This window comes from Sarcophilus harrisii, chromosome 1 (assembly GCF_902635505.1).
Source record: "Sarcophilus harrisii chromosome 1, mSarHar1.11, whole genome shotgun sequence".
In the NCBI taxonomy this organism is placed as follows: domain Eukaryota; kingdom Metazoa; phylum Chordata; class Mammalia; order Dasyuromorphia; family Dasyuridae; genus Sarcophilus; species Sarcophilus harrisii.
The window spans coordinates 217,791,052-217,809,882 of NC_045426.1; the positions used below are offsets into that span (position 1 = coordinate 217,791,052).

The 18,831-nt window shown below is 32.7% G+C and overlaps 2 long non-coding RNA genes across 2 annotated transcripts in view; both read left to right on the forward strand.

The window, feature by feature from the left end:
- Positions 1-11,194, forward strand: part of LOC116419086 — a 44,930-nt gene extending 33,736 nt beyond the window's left edge. Inside the window, exon 3 of the long non-coding RNA XR_004229335.1 lies at positions 11,099-11,194. This is a non-coding gene — a long non-coding RNA (uncharacterized LOC116419086). The remainder of the gene's footprint in view (positions 1-11,098) is intronic.
- A 1,073-nt stretch (positions 11,195-12,267) lies between these two features.
- On the forward strand, positions 12,268-18,225 carry LOC116421001. Its single transcript, XR_004231366.1, has 3 exons — positions 12,268-12,363; positions 14,368-14,515; positions 17,910-18,225. It is a non-coding gene; the product is annotated as an uncharacterized LOC116421001 (long non-coding RNA).
- Positions 18,226-18,831: the final 606 nt, after the last annotated feature.

The following is an 18,831-nucleotide window of genomic DNA, read 5'->3' on the forward strand; positions in this document are numbered from 1 at the left end:
TTCTGATGAAAAGACCAGCACTAAACAAAAACTTTGACCTCCAAATATAGGACTCAAGAGAAGCATAAAAAGGTAAAAAGAATTCTTGAGAACTGCATTTCTGTTATGAGTATACATAGAAAGTGCATGTATAATTTGATTTTACTGTTATAATATAAAAAGGAACCAGAGGTGGAAAGGGGACTATACCAGGAAAAGGGAAAAGTGGAGGTAAAATGAAGAAAATTACAGCTCATGAAGAGGCAAAGGAAACCTATTACATTAGGTAAATGGGTAAATAGGTAAAAAGAATCAGTCAAGCCAAACCAAAAAATGAAAAATTAGAAAAAAAATATTAAATACCTACTTGGGAAAACAACAGACCTGAAAAATGTATCTAGGAGAGATAATCTAAAGATTATTGGAATTCCTGAAAATCATGATGAAAAAAAGAGCCTAGACACTGTTTTTCAAAAAATCATCAAAAAGAACTGCCCAGATATTATAGAAACAGAAGGTAAAATAGACATTGAAAGAATTGATCACCTACTGAAAGAGATCCCAAAATCAAAACCCCAAGAAATATTGTGGCTAAATTCCAGAACTATCAGACCAAGGAAAAAATACTACAACTAGCAAGGAAAAAAAAATTCAAATACAAAGGAGCCACAATAAGGATTACTCAGGATCTACCAGTGTCCACATTAAAAGATTGAAGGGCCTGGAATTTGATATTCTAAAAAGGACTTGGTATGCAGTCATGAATAACTTACCCAGGCAAACTGAGCATTTTCTTCCAGGGAAGAAGATGGACATTCAATGAAACAGGTGAATTCCATCTATTTCTGACAAAAAAACAGAATTAAACAAAAAAGTTTAACCTCCAAATATAGATCTCAAGAGAAACATAAAAAGATAAAAAGAAATCTTGAGAACTACATTTCTGTTATGTATGAGTATACATAAAGAGTACATGTATAATTTGATTTTACTTTTATAATACAAAAAATAATCTAGAAGTAGAAAGGAAATTGTACCAGAAAAAGGGAAAAGTAAAGGTACTACATCTCATTAAGGAGCAAAGGAAACCTATTATATCTGAGGGAAAGAAAGGAGGGGGATGAACATAGTGTAAATCTTACTTTCATAAGAATTGGCTCAAAGAGAAAATATTAGACATATTTGATTTACAGAGAAACTTCTCCCACCTCATTGAAAAGTGGGAGGGGAAAAGCAAAAAGGGAAGGAGAAAGCTAAATAGAAGGGAATACAGAAATTGTAAGGGAAAGGTTTAAAAAAGGGGGAGAAACTCTAAGGGGAGGAGAGGATCCTAAAGATGGAGGGCTGCGTGAGGCAAGTGGTGCTCACAAGTTTAATACTGGGGAGATAAGGGGGAAAGGAAAGAGAAAAGCATAATCTGGGGTACAAGATGGCAGGAAATTCAGAATTAGTAATTTTGCCCATAAATGTGAATGAAGCAAACTCCCCCATAAAGCAGAGGAGATAGCAGACTGGATTAAAAGTCAGAATTATATAATTTGTTGTTTACAGGAAACACACTTGAAGCAGGGCAATACATACAGAGTAAAGGTAAAAGGCTAAAGCAGAATCTACTATGCTTCAGGTGAAGTAAAAAAAAAAAAAAAAAAAAAAAAAAAAAAAAAAAAAAAAAAAAAAAAAAAAAAACAGGGGTAGCCATCCTGATCTCAGATCAAGCAAAATCAAAAGTTGATCTAATTAAAAGACATAAGGAAGAAAACTATATCTTGCTAAAGAGTATAGGCATATCTTGCTAAAGGCATAGATAATGAAACAATATCAATATTAAATATATATGCACCAAGTGGTGTAGCATCTAAATTTCTTTTTTTTTTCTTTTTTATAGATTTTTATTTACAAATATATGCATAGGTAATTTTTCAGCATTGAGCGTTGCAAATCCTTTTGTTCCAACTTTTTCCCTCCTTCCTCCCACCTCTTCCCCCAGATGGCAGGTTGACCAATACATGTTAAATATGTTAAAGTTTAAGTTAAATACAATATATGTATAGATGTCCAGTTATTTTGCTGTATAAAAAGAGTCGCACTTTGAAATAGTGTACAATTAGCCTGTGAAGGAAATAAAAAATGCAGGCAGACAAATATAGAGGGGTTGGGAATTCTATGTAGTAGTTCATAGTCATCTCCCAGAGTTCTTTCCCTGGGTGTAGTTAGTTCAGTTCGTTACTGCTCTATTGGAACTGATTTGGTTCATCTCATTGCTGAAGTAGGCCACGTCCATCAGAATTGATCGTCATAAGTATATAATGATCTTCTGGTCCTGCTCATTTCACTCAACATCAGTTCATGTAAGTCACTCCAGGCCTTTCTGAAATCATCCTGCTGGTCATTTCTTATAGAACAATAATATTCCATAATATTCACATACCACAACTTATTCAGCCATTCTCCAATTGATGGGCATCCACTCAGTTTCCAGTTTCTAGCCACTATAAAGAGGGCTGCCATGAACATTCTTGCACATACAGACCCCTTTCCCTTTTCAAAAATCTCTTTGGGATATAGCTTTTTGAGCATAGTTCCAAATTGCTCTTCAGAATGGGTGGATTCATTCACAATTCCACCAACAATGTATCAGTGTCCCAGTTTTCCCACATCCCCTCCAACATTCTGCACTATCTTTCCCTGTCATTCTAGCCATTCTGATAGGTATATAGTGGTATCTCAGAGTTGTCTTAATTTGCATTTCTTTGATTAATAATGATTTGGAGCATCCTTTCATATGGCTAGAAATAGTTTCAATTTCTTCATCTGAGAATTGTCTCTTCATATCCTTTGACCATTTATCAATTGGAGAATGGCTTGATTTCTTATAAATCAGAGTCAATTCTGTATATATTTTGGAAATGAGGCCTTTATCAGAACCTTTGACTGTAAAAAATGTTTTCCCAGTTTATTGCTTCCCTTCTAATCTTGTCTTCATTAGTTTTGTTTGTACAAAAACTTTTCAATTTGATATAATCAAATGTTTCTATTTTGTGATCAATAATGATCTCTAGTTCTTCTTTGGTCATAAATTCCTTCCTCTTCCACAGGTCTGAGAGGTAAATTATCCTATGATCTTCCAATTTATTTATAATCTTATTCTTTATAGCATCTAAATTTCTAAAGAAGTCAAGAGAACTGCAAGAAGAAATAGACAGCAAAACTATAATAGTGGGAGATCTCAACCTTGCAGTCTCAGAACTAGATAAATCAAATCACAAAATAAATAAGAAATAAGTTAAAGAGGTAAATAAAACACTAGAAAAGTTAGGTATAATAGATCTTTGGAGAAAACTTATTGGAGACAGAAAGGAATACACTTTCTTTTTGGCAGTTCATGGAACCTATGCAAAAGTTAATCATATATTAAGACAAAAAGACCTCAAATTCAAATGCAGATAGGCAGGAATAATAAATGCATCCTTTTCATATCACGATGCAATAAAAATTACATTCAATAAAAATCCAGGGAAAAATAGACCAAAAAGTAATTGGAAACTAAATAATCTCATCCTAAAGAATGATTGGGTGAAATAGCAATCATAGACACAATAATTTCACCCAAGAGAATGACAATAATGAAACAATATAATAAAATTTGTGGGATGCACCCACAGTGGTAATAAGGGGAAATTTTATATCTCTAGAGGCCTGCTTGAATAAAATAGAGAAAGAGAAAATCAATGAATTAGGCTTGCAACTAAAAAAGCTAGAAAAAGAGCAAATTAAAAATCCCCAATCAAACACTAAACTTGAAATTCTAAAAATAAAAGGAAAGATTAATAAAATTGAAACTAAAATAACTATTGGAAGTAATAAATAAAACTAAGAGTTGATTCTATGAAAAAAACCAACAAAATAGATAAACCCTTGGTAAATTTGATTAGAAAAAGGAAAGAGGAAAATCAAATTGTTAGTCTTAAAAATGAAAAGGGAGAACTTGCCACTAATAAAGAGGAAATTAGAGCAATAATTAGAAGTTACTTTGCCCAACTTTATGCCAATAAATCTGATAACTTAAATGAAATGGATGAATACCTTCAAAAATATAGCTTGCCCAGATTAACAGAGGAAGAAGTAAATTGGTTAAACAGTCCCATTTTAGAAAAATAAATAGAACAAGCTATTTATCACCTCCCTAAGAAAAAATCCCCAGGACGAGATGGATTTACATGTGAATTGTACCAAACATTTAAAGAACAATTAACTCCAATGCTATATAAACTATTTGAAAAAATAGGGATTTAAGGAGTCCTATCAAATTCCTTTTATGACAGAGACATGATACTGATACCTAAATCAGGTAGGATGAAAACAGAGAAAGAAAATTATAGACTAACCTTCCTGATGAACATTGATGCAAAAATCTTAAATAAAATACTAGCAAAAAGATTACAGAAATCATCTCCAGGATAATACACCATGACCAAGTAGGATTTATATAAAGAATGAAGGGCTGGTTCAATGTTAGGAAAACTATTAACATAATTGACTATATCAATAATCAAATTAACAAAAACCATATGATCATCTCAATAGATGCAGAAAAATTTGATAAAATCCAACACCCATTCCTATTAAAAACACTAGAGAGTATAAGAATAAATGGACTTTTCCTTAAAATAGTCAGTAGCATCTATTTAAAACCATCAGTAATCATCATATGTAATGGAGATAAACTGGAACCATTTCCAGTAAGATCAGGGGTGAAACAAGTTTGCCCACTATCACCATTACTATTCAATATTTTATTAGAAATGCTAGCTTTGGCAATAAGAGAAGAAAAAAAATTTTAAAAATTAAGAGTTGGTAATGAGAAAACCAAATTATCATTCTTTGCAGATGATATGATGGTATACTTAGAGAACCCAGAGATTCTACTAAAAAGCTATTAGAAATAATCCACAACTTTAGCAAACTTGCAGGATATAAAATAAATGCACATAAATCATCAGCACTTTTATACATCACTAAAAAAATCCAACAGCATGAGATACAAAGAGAAATCCCATTTAAAATAACTGTTGATACCATACAATATTTGGGAATCTATATGGCAAAGGAAAGTCAGGAACTATATGAGTAAAACTATTAAACACTTTCCACATAAATAAAGTCAGATATAAGCAATTAGAAAAATATTAAGTGCTCTTGGGTAAGTCCAGCAAATACAATAAAGATGACAATACTACCTAAACTAATCTATTTATTTAGTGCTATACCAATCAGACTCCCAAGAGACTATTTTAATGACCTAGAAAAAATAATAACAAAATTCATCTGGAAGAAGAAAAGATCAAGAATTTCAAGGGAATTAATGAAAAAAATCAAATAAAGGTGGCCTAGCTGTACCAAATCTAAAACTATATTATAAAGCAGAAGTCATCAAAACCATTTAGTACTGGCTAAGAAATAGACTAATTGATCAGTGGAATAGATTAGGTTATTAACAGCACAAAATAGTCAGTAACTATAGTAAACTAGTGTTTGAAAAACCTAAAGACTCAGATTTTGGGATAAGAATTCTGACAAAAACTGCTGGGAAAATTGGAAACTAGTACGGCAGAAATTAGGCATTCACCCATACCTAACACCATATACCAAGATAAGGTCAAAATGGGTTCATGATCTACACATAAAGTACGATATTATAAATAAATTAGAAGAACGTAGGATAGTTTACCTCTCAGATCTGTGGAGGAGGAAGGAATTTGTGACCAAAACAGAGCTAGAGATCATTATTGATCACAGAACAGATAATTTTGATTATATTAAGTTAAAAAGGTTTTGTACAAACAAAACTAATGCAGACAAGATTAGAAGGGAAGCAATAAACTGGGAAAACATTTTTTACATTCAAAGATTCTGATCAAGTCCCCCTTTCTAAAATATATAGAAAATTGACTTAAATTTATAAGAAATTAAGCCATTCTCCAATTGATAAATAGTCAAAGAATATGAATGAACAATTTTCAGATGAAGAAATTAAAGCTGTTTCTAGTCATATGAAAAGATGCTCCAAATCACTACTGATCAAAGAATTGCAAATTAAGACAACTCTGAGATACCACTACACACCTCTCAGATTGGCTAAGATGACAGGAAAAGATAATGACAAATATAGGAGGAAATGTGGAAAAACTGGGACACTGGTACATTATTGGTGGAATTGTGAATGAATCCACCCATTCTGGAGAGCAATTTGGAATGATGCTCAAAAAGTTATCAAACTGTGCATAGCCTCTGACCCAGCAGTGTTTCTTTTGGGCTTATATCCCAAAGAGATCTTAAAGGAGGGAAAGGGACCTACATATGCAAAAATGTTTGTGGCAGCCCTTTTTGTAGTGGCTAGAAGCTGGAAACTGAATGGATGTCCATCAATTGGAGAATGGCTGAATAAATTATGGTACATAGTGCTATGGAATATTATTATACTGTAAGAAATGACCAATAGGATGATTTCAGAGAGGCCTGGAGAGACTTACATAAACTGGTGGTAAGTGAAATAAGCAGAACCAGGAGATCATTATACACGGTAACAGCAAGATTATACAATGATAAATTCTGATGGACATGGCTCTCTTCATCAATGAGATGATTCAGACCAGTTCTAATGATTTTGTGATGAAGAAAACCATCTACACCCAGAGAGAGGATTGTGGGAATTGAGTTTGGTTTACAACATAGCATTTTCACTCTTTTTGTTGTTGATCGCTTGCATTTTGTTTCCTTTCTCATTTTTTTTTTTCTGGTTTGATTTGATTTTTCTTCTGCAGCAAGATAATTGTATAAATATGTATGCATATATTGGATTTAACATATATTTTTACCATGTTTAACATATATTGGACTATTTACCATCTAGGGGAGGGGGTGGGGGAAGCAGAAAGAAATTGGAGTACAAGGTTTTGCAAGGACTAATGTTAAATAATTGTCCACACATATATTTTGAAAAATAAAAAGCTTTAATTAAGGGGGGAAAATGCAAAGGAAAACAAACAAACAAAAATGTTATAGCCAAAACCTAGAGCTTCCAGATTAAAGAAAAATATATTGTAAGCAGTTAGGAAGAAATGAATCAAATATGGAGGAGCCAGAGTCATAATCCTATAAGATTAAGCAACAATCACATGAAAGTAGAGAAGAGCTTGTAATATGAAGTTTCAGAAGAAAAACACTGTAGATTTACAAATAGGAACAGAAGAAAATGAATTATAATACTATAGGTCAAAGAAGTGCATTTTTCAAATAAAACAGAGGATTTCCAAGTCTTTCTCATGAAAAGATGAGTGTTTCATAGAAGTTCTGAAATACAGACATAGGGATCAAAAGAAGCAAAAGAGTAACTATAAAGGTTCACATTCTATAACTACAAATATTCTTCTCAGAAGACAGGTATCATCTCACCTTATTAGAATGTGAATATTTTTTCCCCTTTGTTCTAATTTTTCTTGTATAATATGACAAATATGGAAATATGTTAAAAAAATTGCTCACCAAATATAATAAAGATGACAATATTACCTAAACTAATCTATTTATTTAGCACTATACCAATCAGACTCCCAAAAACCTATTTTAATGACCTAGAAAAAATAACAACAAAATTCATATGGAAAAACAAAAGGCCAAGAATTTCAAGGGAATTAATGAAAAAAAAAATCAAATGAAGGTGGCTTAGCTGTACCAGATCTAAAATTATATTATAGAGCAGCAGTTACCAAAACTATTTGGTATTGGCTAAGGAATAGATTAGTTGATCAGTGGAATAGGTTAGGTTCAAGGGATAAAACAGTCAACAAATATAGCAACCTAGTCTTTGACAAACCCAAAGACCCCAGCTTTTGGGATAAGAACTTACTGTTTGATAAAAATTGATGGGAAAATTGGAAACTAATATGGCAGAAACTAGGCATTGATCCATACTTAACACTGTACACCAAGATAAGGTCAAAATGGGTTCATGACCTAGGCATAAAGAATGAAATTATTAATAAATTAGAGGAACATAGGATAGTTTACCTCTCAGACCTGTGGAAGGGGAAGGTCTTTATGACCAAAGCAGAACTAGAGATCATTACTGATCACAAAATAGAAAATTTCGATTATACCAAACTGAAAAGTTTTTGTACAAACAAAACTAATGCAGACAAGATTAGAAGGGAAGCAATAAACTGGGAAAATATTTTTACAGTCAAAGGTTCTGATAAAGGCCTCATTTCCAAAATATATAGAGAATTAACTCTAATTTATAAAAAATCAAGCCATTCTCCAATTGAAAAATGGTCAAAGGATATGAACAGACAATTCTCAGATGAAGAAATTGAAACTATTTCTAGTCATATGAAAAGATGCTCCAAGTCATTATTAATCAGAGAAATGCAAATTAAGACAACTCTAAGATACCACTACACACCTGTCAGATTGGCTAAGATGACAGGAAAAAATAATGATGATTGTTGGAGGGGATGCGGGAAAACTGGGACATTGATGCATTGTTGGTGGAGTTGTGAACGAATCCAACCATTTTGGAGAGTAGTTTGGAATTATGCTCAAAAAGTTATCAAACTGTGCATACCCTTTGATCCAGCAGTGTTACTACTGGGATTATATCCCAAAGAGATTATAAAGAAGGGAAAGGGACCTGTATGTGCACGAATGTTTGTGGCAGCCCTTTTTGTAGTGGCTAAAAACTGGAAACTGAATGGATGTCCATCAGTTGGAGAATGGCTGAATAAATTGTGGTATATGAATATTATGGAATATTACTGTTCTGTAAGAAATGACCAGCAGGATGATTTCAGAAAGGCCTGGAGAGACTTACACGAACTGATGCTGAATGAAATGAGCAGGACCAGGAGATCATTATATACTTCAACAACAATACTATATGATGACCAGTTCTGATGGAAAAATAAGTCTTGGGTTTACACTTTCTTGTGTCAATATTAGAATTTCTTAACCTTAAAGTTTTGAGGGAAGGAAGATGCTAACCCCAAATGGTAGAAATCAACATAGGTACCCAGGTGACTCTGAATGATATCAAGTCTAATGGATTACTATATTTAAAAGCATAACAAGGGACAGAAACTGATCTTGGAACAAAATTCTAGTTCAAGAACTTAAGATAGAGAGATGAGTAAATCAAATAAAATACCAATTACTATGGAAAGTTATTGAAAATCTAAAGATTCCATATCCAAGAAGGAGAGAATAACTGTAACTATTGCAAGCAAAATTCCAAAAGAAATAATAGATTTCCCAAGGACTACATAAATAAATACCTAGAAGAAATAATACAAGAGCTGAAAAAAATTAAAAATAAAAATTTTGGAGAAAAGGATTAGAAGAACAAAAATTTAGAAGAGAATGTGGTAAACATTATCTAAGAAATAGGTTCCCTGAAAATTAGAATAGACCATGTGAACCAATGACTATATGAGACAGCAGGAAATATTACATCAAAAGACTAAAAGAATAGAAGAAAATGTAAGATATCTGATATACAAAATAACTGACCTTGAAAATGAGAAAAGGAGAGAGAATTTAAAAATCAACAGATTGCCAGAAAACCATAATTAAAAAAAAACCTGGATATAATATTACAAGAAATTGTAAAGGAAAACTTTCCAGATCTGGTAGAACCAGAGAGGGAAATGAAGACAGAAAAAAATTGATTAATCACCTCCTGAAAGAAATATCCAACAAAAAAGTCCTAAGTATGTGATAGCCAAAATCCCAAGCTCCCTACATCAATTAAAAAACAAAACAAAACTACATACACCCATAAAGAATCAGCTCTAGTAATAAGGTAGCACAATCAGAATCCATTAGATTGTGAGCTCCTTAAAGAGCAGAAATTGCCTCTTTTAAAAAAAATTATCTACAATGTTCATAGCATAGTGCCTGGAATGTAGATGTTTAATAAATGTTTGTTGACTGACTGACTGATACAACACCTAGATGTTTCTACTCTAATTGAGAGAAGATAGTGCAATATGATAGTTAGGCAAAAGAGGTTTACAATCAAGCATCACTCTGAAAAAGTAAGTATAATTCCATGGAAGGAACAATAAACTTTTAATTGAATAGAAGAGTTTGAAGTATTTCTCATGAAATGACCGAGCTAGACATATTGTTATTCTCTTCTACAAAATATTCTTCACAAAGCCACCAAAGAATTCTTTTCTGATGTAAAGTGTGATCAGGTAAAATCTCCATTCTAAAAACCTTCAGCAGTTGCCCATTGTCTACTGATTTCAATCAAATGTTTTTTAAACAGTCTTTTGCCTAAATAATCAAGACTTTCTACAATCTGACTCCAGTCTATCTTTCCAGATTTTTCTTACATTACTTCCTTTCATGTAACTTACATCTCAATTAAATTGGACTATCTCCCATTCCTTTTTTGTTTTGTTTTGTTTTCTACCTTTAGGCATTTATGGACATGTACCTACATATTCATCTATAAAAATCCTCTTCCTTCAAGTTCCAGCTCATCTGTTACTTTTTCCAGAAAGTCTTTCCTGAATCCTTCAGTAATAATATTGAATAATTATTATTCAGTAATGTCATTCTTTTCTCCTCAAATCCTTCAGTGCATTTTGACTATGTATGTATGTGTATATATATATATATATATATATACATACATAATTATATTTTATAGATATTTGTATACATTTCTATCCTCTTTCCTATTGTAAGTTCTATGAGGGAAATGACAATATAATTGTTCATCTATCCAGAATATTTTCTATAGTGTGTTATACACTGTAGGTATTGATAAAGGATAGTTGAGTTGAATTGCATATTCTCTACTGCCATGAAGTCTGGGCTGATAATATATTTGTCTTAGTATTTCTCCTAGTTCTTAATATAGAAATTTGCAGACAATGGGTACCTAAATATTTCTTCTGTGAAGTTGGAGGTATTTAATTTAGCAGAATAGTAACTACCCCTTCTTGACTGGTCCCTCCTCTTTGTCCAGTCACATTTTCCTAACCCTCCCTTTAGTCAGCCTTGGGGGAGTGATCATTCCTTAGTTGATAATTCTTTTCTATTTCTCATTCAGGAACAGAAAGGTCATTCAATGAAGAGTAGGAGAATGAGCTTGCCTGAATTATCTTCTTGCTTACCATGTGTAATTTAACTCAATAAATATTAAATAAGAACCTACTATGTGTTAGGCACTGTATATTAATATAGTTCTTATTACATTATTGTATTATTATGTATTATTAATGCAATTCTTTTAACTAATATGACAGATAAAGAATCATGAGGTCCAGATTCATGTGGTTTATTATCCTATTAAAAAGTTTATCCAAATATCAAGATCAATGAGATTTTATGTCTTATAGTTTGTCCTTAGACAATATTGAACCTAATAAATAATGAAAGAGATGGTTTTAGAGAAATATAGGAACATTTATATAATGAATGCATAGAGGAGTGACTAGAACTAGAACAATTTATATAAGAATATTGCAAAGACAAGTAAATTTAACAGATGTAAAGCTTCTGATTAACATCATGTCCAACCATGCATCCAAGATGCAGGATGAAACATACATTTATGGATATGATCAATGTGGTAATTTGTTTTATATAAAACTATGCATATTTGTTATAAGGGTTTGATTCAGTAGTACCTATCTTATAAAGTTGTGAGGATAAAATAATATTTGTTAAGTGTTTTATAAACTTTAAAGTACTATATAAATGGGAAAAAGGAAAAAGCATTTTTATTAATGTGCCAGGCACTATGTTAAGTATTGTGAAAATATTATCTCATATGTTAGAATCCTTACAAAGTGATAAGTCAATTGCCTAATTTAGCATGGTACTTAGCAAATTCTGTAGCTCACTAATGTATTTAAGTACTCATTGGAGTTCACACTTTTGGGAGATTCACAAGTCAGAAACCCACAATCCCACTCTCTCAGAGGAGGAGTCAACCTTTGAGTTCACACCTCTAAAAGAGCATAAAAAAGAGCTGAGTTAGTGAAGTGAGTCAGTTCAGAAGAAGCCCACTTTCCGAGGTGGAACCAGATTCATTCATCCCATCTCACACCACCATGGTGGCAGGCTCTCCTCCTTCGCTTCTCCACTGAAAGATAGACCTCTAAGAAAGCTACAGGGCCTAAGGAAAGATACAAGACTTGGAAGGAGAAAATAAACATTTGGATTTTATCAGGTGGCTGCATTTGAAGTGATTATTACTCTGAACCGAAACTAAGGCTGCCTCCAGAAAACCTCCCCAAGAAATCTGCTCAGCGAGAACCATTATATTTTAAAGAAGAGAACACCACATCATATGATCAACACTCTATAGAGGTATATGTTCTTATTATCCTCATTTTATAGTTGAAGGAACTGAGTCAGACTGAAGTGGCTTGCCCAGTGTCACACAACTAATAAGTGGTTGAATCTAAATTTGAATTCAGGTCTTCCTGACTCCTGGTCCTTTCTCTCACATTGATTCACTTCATGGCTCCTGTGCGGTGCTTCAGCAGGAAAGAACTCACATAAAAGAGACAGATGTCTCAATCTAGACAATTCTAAAGACACAGGCTTTTTAGGCTAATTAGCCAGTCAAAGGAAGCTCCCAGTGAGTTCCTCCTTATTAGGCAATTGGAATTCCCAGACAAGTCTCCTTACAAAAATAATTCTTAAAAGATAGGATGCAGAGTATTTTGACAGAGCCTAAACCTGTTACTTTAACTTCCAACTATATAAGTAGGCATCATAGCTTCCTTTTTGTCTGTAATCAATTTTATAATAATGATGCACAAAGTTTAGAAATAGTTACAATCATTCAGAGTTTATCCAGAAATCAGACTAATTAAACAAAAATTATTTATGTAACCTTAAAGAACAGGAAAACTTTGTATTTAATATCTATCTCCAAGACTAGAAAGAGAGGGAGGTAGACATCTCTTTGACATAGGTTCTCTGCCAGGACAAGTTCAATATCAATTGGGGTTTTTTCCTCCCTTGTCTCAAACTTTCCCATCTGGCTACAAGGGTGGAAAGCTAGAAGTTTTTAAACACCAACTACTTTACTCTTTTCTCAAGTCTCCCACCTTCTCCTCCAGCTCACTTTACTCCTAATTGCATGATTTGGATGTTTGCTCTCCTCTCAAACTTCTTTTCTTGTGCATATTTCTTCTTCTTTCTATAGATAATTCCACCCTCCTTCAGGATAAGAGCAAACTGGGTTTTCCCTGTTTGTTTCCCACTCTTCTCCACTCTCCCAGAGATTCATGCATATAAACACTAAAGATCTACTCTTTTCTAGAAAGAAATTGGTCTGCAATCGCCTCTGCCCTCTGCCGAATCTAGTCATAACAATTTAGAGGCAAATTCATTTGATTTTTAAAGCTAATCTAAATGTAGAAACTGCAAAGTATAAATTTTACACTGTGGTGATACTAAAGCTTTTTTGTTGGTGCTTGTTAGATTATGAATGATATAAGTATACAAATATCATATATATATATATATATATATATATATACACATATATATATATATACACAAATAAGTATACAAATACAAATATACTACTTCAGTTATTGAAACTGGGCCTGAGCAATGGAAAAGGTGATTTGTACTGCTTGGGGCTTTACTTTTCCCAAGGTAAATGTTATCCATGGTCTTTTAAGAACATTTCAGTGTTCCACAGGCTCTTCATTTGTACCAGTTATCAGTAAGCAGAGTCTGTTTGCCTGTCTTATATGTTGCTGTTTCTTTGCTGAAAATCAGTTTATATAGTTAGCATGCTTTTTTGGAAGCAGCTTAAAGACCTCAGCTATTCTGTAAGGCATTCAGATTTATTGCAATGTTTACAATGAATTTGTTGTTCATTAAACAAATTTACCCAGGCTAACCCAACATGAAAGAAATCATCTTGTTTACAGTGGAATCCTGACAAAAATACACGCAGGAAAGATAGGCAAACACATATAAACCTGGATTGCTTAGTGGAACACTGATTTGCTGCCACATCCAATTTTTCTCATTAGAACTTGCTTTATTTGAACATGACTCAGTACCCCGTGTAAATGTGAAGTTGCTAATCTTATTACTATATGGAAAACAAATTAATTATTATGCATGATATTGGAAATGGGTTGTTAGGTTGGTGTTGGAAAGATTAGAAAAAATACACTCATTACTTTAGATGATATCTGGTATATGGGTATGAGTCTATTTTAAGATCAGTTTTGATCTATGAATAACAAATAGAGCTAGTAAAATTTTAACTTTCATGTGCAGGATTTAAAGTTAAGTGAATGGTCAAATTACACTCTGGCCTTCTTTGTTTTATCATTTCAGAATTGAAGACACATATATATTAATTATTCTGGAAACTATAGTTTTAGGCCATAAAAATAACTTGAGGTGTAATCCAACAATCAAGAAGCATTTAAGTACCTACTATGTGCCAGGCATTGGTTATACTGGATACATATGATACATAGGAGTGAGTACAACAAACTCTAGATTTGGGGTCAAAATAATGGAATTGTTTCAACAGACTTGGGCTGGAAAATGCCATCCACATCCAGAGAAAGTAGTATGGAGACTGAATACAGAGGGAAGCATACTATTTTCACTTTGTTGTTATTTTGCTTTTTTGTTTCTCATGGTTTTTCTCTTTTATTTTGATTTTTCTTTCTCAATAAAACTCATATGGAAAATGTTAAAAATTGTATATATATATATATATATATATATATACACATAACCTATATCAGATTGCTTACTGTCTTGGGGAAAGAGAAAGTAAAAGAGGGAGGGAGGGAGGGAAAAAAATCCTGAAAGTCAAAATCTTACCAAAATGAGCATTGAAAACCATTTTTACTTGTAACTGGCAAAATAATATACCATTAAAATAAAATTTAAAAAACCCAAAGAACAAAATAATGGAGTTGTACCTCTGAGTTCCTTTCTTAAATGGGGCAAAGATCTTAAATGGAGCAAAGAATGAAGCAAAAAAAAAATCACAGTTGTGTATGATTTGGGGAATTATTTCTGGAGAATCTCTAATAGTAAACACATACACTTAACTCTAATAGTAAATATATACACTTAAAGAAAACTTTGGCTTTAAAGAAGCAACAACTTAAAAGCAAATTAAATTCATTGGGAATATGATTGTATAAGAATTTATAGCAAATTGTTGTCAAGAATAATTTTTTTTTATGTTTTCATTTTTTAAAACTAGGTTAGATTTATTTTCTTTAAATCTTCCTTTGACCCAATAAAGAATGGTTCTCTCCCAAGAGACTTGCCTAATATGTATAAAATCTCAAGGTAGAAAAGTAAATCAAAAAAAGTCCTAAAGGCCTATCTACTAAAGCTAAATCTACTAAAGAAGTCAATGAAGAATGGAAAATGAAACCCTACATTTTTCCTCTCTCTGTCTCTCTCTCTTTTTTAAATAAAGCTTTTTATTTTCAAAATATAGGCACAGATAATTTGACAACATTGACCCTTGCATAGTCTTGTGTTTCAGATTTTCTCCTCCTCCTCCTTACCCCCTCCCCTAGAGGGCAAGCAATTAAATATATATTAAACATGTTAAAATATATGTTAAATCCAATATGTATAAACATTTATACAATTCTCTTGCTGCACAAGAGAAATCAGATTAAAAAAAGAAAGTAAAAATAAGAGTATTCTAATACATTCACATAAATAAAACAAAATGCAACAAAAAGAGTGAGAATGTTATGTTGTGATACACACTCATTTTCCACTGTCCTCTCTCTGCATGTAGATGGCTCTCTTCATCACTAGATCATTGGAACTGGCATCAATCATCTCATTCTTGGAAAGAGTCACATTTATCAGAACTGGTCATCATATAATATTGATGTTGTTGTGTACAATGATATCATTTCACTCAGCATCAGTTCATATAAGTCTCTCCAGGCCTCTCTGAAACCATCCTGCTGATCATTTCTTTCTTTCTTTTCTTTTCATTTTTTTGCTGACGCAATTGGCGTTAAGTGACTTGCCCAAGGTCACACAGCTAGGATGTGATAACTGTCTGAGGCTGGATTTGAAGTCAGGTCCTCCTGAATTGGTGCTCTATCTACCGCACCACCTAGCTGCCCCCTGATCATTTCTCATAGAACAATAATATTCCATAACATTATACCATAACTTATTCAGCCATTTCCCAAGAATTGGGCATCCATTCAATTTCCAGTTTCTAGCTACTACAAAGAGGTCTGCCACAAACATTTTTGCACATGTGGGTCCCTTTCCTTCCTTTAAGATCTCTTTGGGTTATAAGCTCAGTAGTAACACTGCTGGATCAAAGGGTATCCACAGTTTGATAACTTTTTGAGCATAGTTCCAAATTGCTCTCCAGAATGGTTGGATCCATTCACTGTTCCACCAACAATGTTCCCACATCCCCTCAGACATTCATTCTTGTCTTTTCCCACCATCTTAGACAATTTGAGAGGTGTGTAGTGGTATCTTAGAGTTTTCTTAATTTGCATTTCTCTAATCGGTAGTGATTTAGAGCACCGTCTCATATGATTAGAAATAGTTTTAATTATTTGTTCATATCCTTGACCATTTATCAATTGGAGAATGGTTTGGATTCTTATAAATTTAAGTCAATTCTCTATATATTTTAGAAATGAGACCTTTATCAGAACCCTTAAATGTAAAAATGATTTCCCAATTTATTGCTTCCCTTCTGATCTTGTCTGCATTAGTTTTGTTTGTACAAAAACTTTTTAGCTTAATATAATCAAAATTTTCTATCCATGTTCAATTATGAGTTCCAGTTCTTTGGACACAAATTCCTTCCTTCTCCACAGGTCTGAGAGGTAAACTATCCTATGTTCCTCTAATTTGCTTATAATATCACTCTTTATGTCTAAATCGTGAACCCATTTAGATCTTATCTTGTATGTGATGTTAGGTATGGATCGAGCCTTAATTTCTTCCATACTAGTTTCCAATTTTCCCAGCAGTTTTTGTCAAATAGTGAGTTCTTATCCCAAAAGCTGGGGTCTTTGGGTTTGTCAAACACTAGATTGCTATAGTTATTGCCTATTTTTTCCTGTGATCCTAATCTACTTCACTGATTGACTAATCTGTTTCTTTTCTTTTTTTTTTTTCTTCTAATCTGTTTCTTAGCCAGTACCAAATGGCTTTGATGTCTGACTCTCTTTTTAAAATTGTTTACTTCAATTTAATAAGCACCAGAGTTTATTATGAAAAAAAAACAAGCAAAATTTATGTCCAGATTTCTATAGGTCTAGATAAAAGATTTCCTAGACCCTATGTAAGTATTCAAAGTAATAAACACATCTGGATATAAAATAGCCTTGATTTCACTTTATGAGAATGCAAAAAGTGGAAAAGGTTCAAAGAGCTTATAAACAAATATAGAAAATACAGAAAAGGACACACAAAAGCCTATAAACAATCAACACAACTCTCCTCTGTCTCTGGAACATCCCAGACTTATAATACCATCCAGTGATTTGGACTCCTTGCCCCTAACTCTGGCCCCCATAAAGGAAACATATTTTGAGACTGTAACTATACAGTTTGAATAACTGGAAGGTCTTTTACTCCCCCATATTAAGGCTGTAGATCTTTGCTGCTTTTCTAATACTAGGAGATACATGAATTATTTTTCTAAGAGGTATGCTTTTCAGAAAATTCCCCTTCCCTTGATTAAATTTTTGAACTCTTGGATTTGTGGTTTCATGATAAGTGGTAATCTACTGGTTTGAAGTTATAAAACAGGGGAATCATTTGATCAGTATTTTATTTAATAAAAAGTAATAAATCCTCTGAAATCATCCTAAATTAATTAAGAGTTGTCTCTTCATGTCTTACAGATATATCTAAACATTCTGCTTTTTTGGGCTGGCTGCTTTAATATGGTGCATACCATTCTATGGTCAGAAAAGCATTACATGGTATCTTTGTACATATGGATCAAGAGAAAACCCTGGAAGTAGTAAGAACCTTATTTTATTCCAAGATGGTAGCAAGCATCACTAAGACATGTAAGACTTGTGGTTGAAGAATATAAAGAGAAACAACACTAATGTATGCTGCGTATTTGAAGAATATAAGCATTAGCAAAGTATTGGAACTTATTAAAATTGATTTCTTGTTTCTGGAAGAAAGTAGTAAAAAATAAAAGTGATATGTAAGTAGTGGCTAGTATTTTTACCAAGTATATATAAGTATACCCAACCAAGAACTGGAAAACATCCATGGTTGCCAAATTATCATGGAACAAATATTCTTCAATACATGGATTTACTGATAGAATCTATTCTGACCAAGGCAGAGACTTTGAGAAAAAACTAATCAAGGAAATGCTAGGGGGTTGGGATTGTTTGTTGTTGTTTTCAATTACAAATGAAGATGGTTTTTTAACACTAATTTTTGTAAGATTTTGAGTTCCAATTTTCCCCCCTCTCTTCTTTACTTGCTCCTTCCCCAAGACAGCAAGCAATCTGATATAGATTACATATGTAAAAAAAAATTTTTTTTACTGTATTTCCATGTGAAATGTAGGGAAAGAAAAATCAGAAGAAAAAAGAAAAATCCTAAGAAACAACAACTACAGCAATGAAGAAAAAAAAGGTGAAAATAGTATCCTTCCATCTTCAGTCAGTCTCCATAGTTTTTTTCTCTGAATGTGGATGGCATTTTTCATCCAAAGCTTTTTTGGAATTGTCTTGGATCATGGAATTTCTCAGAACAGTCAAGTTTATCATAATTAATCAAGTTTGCTGTTGCTATGTT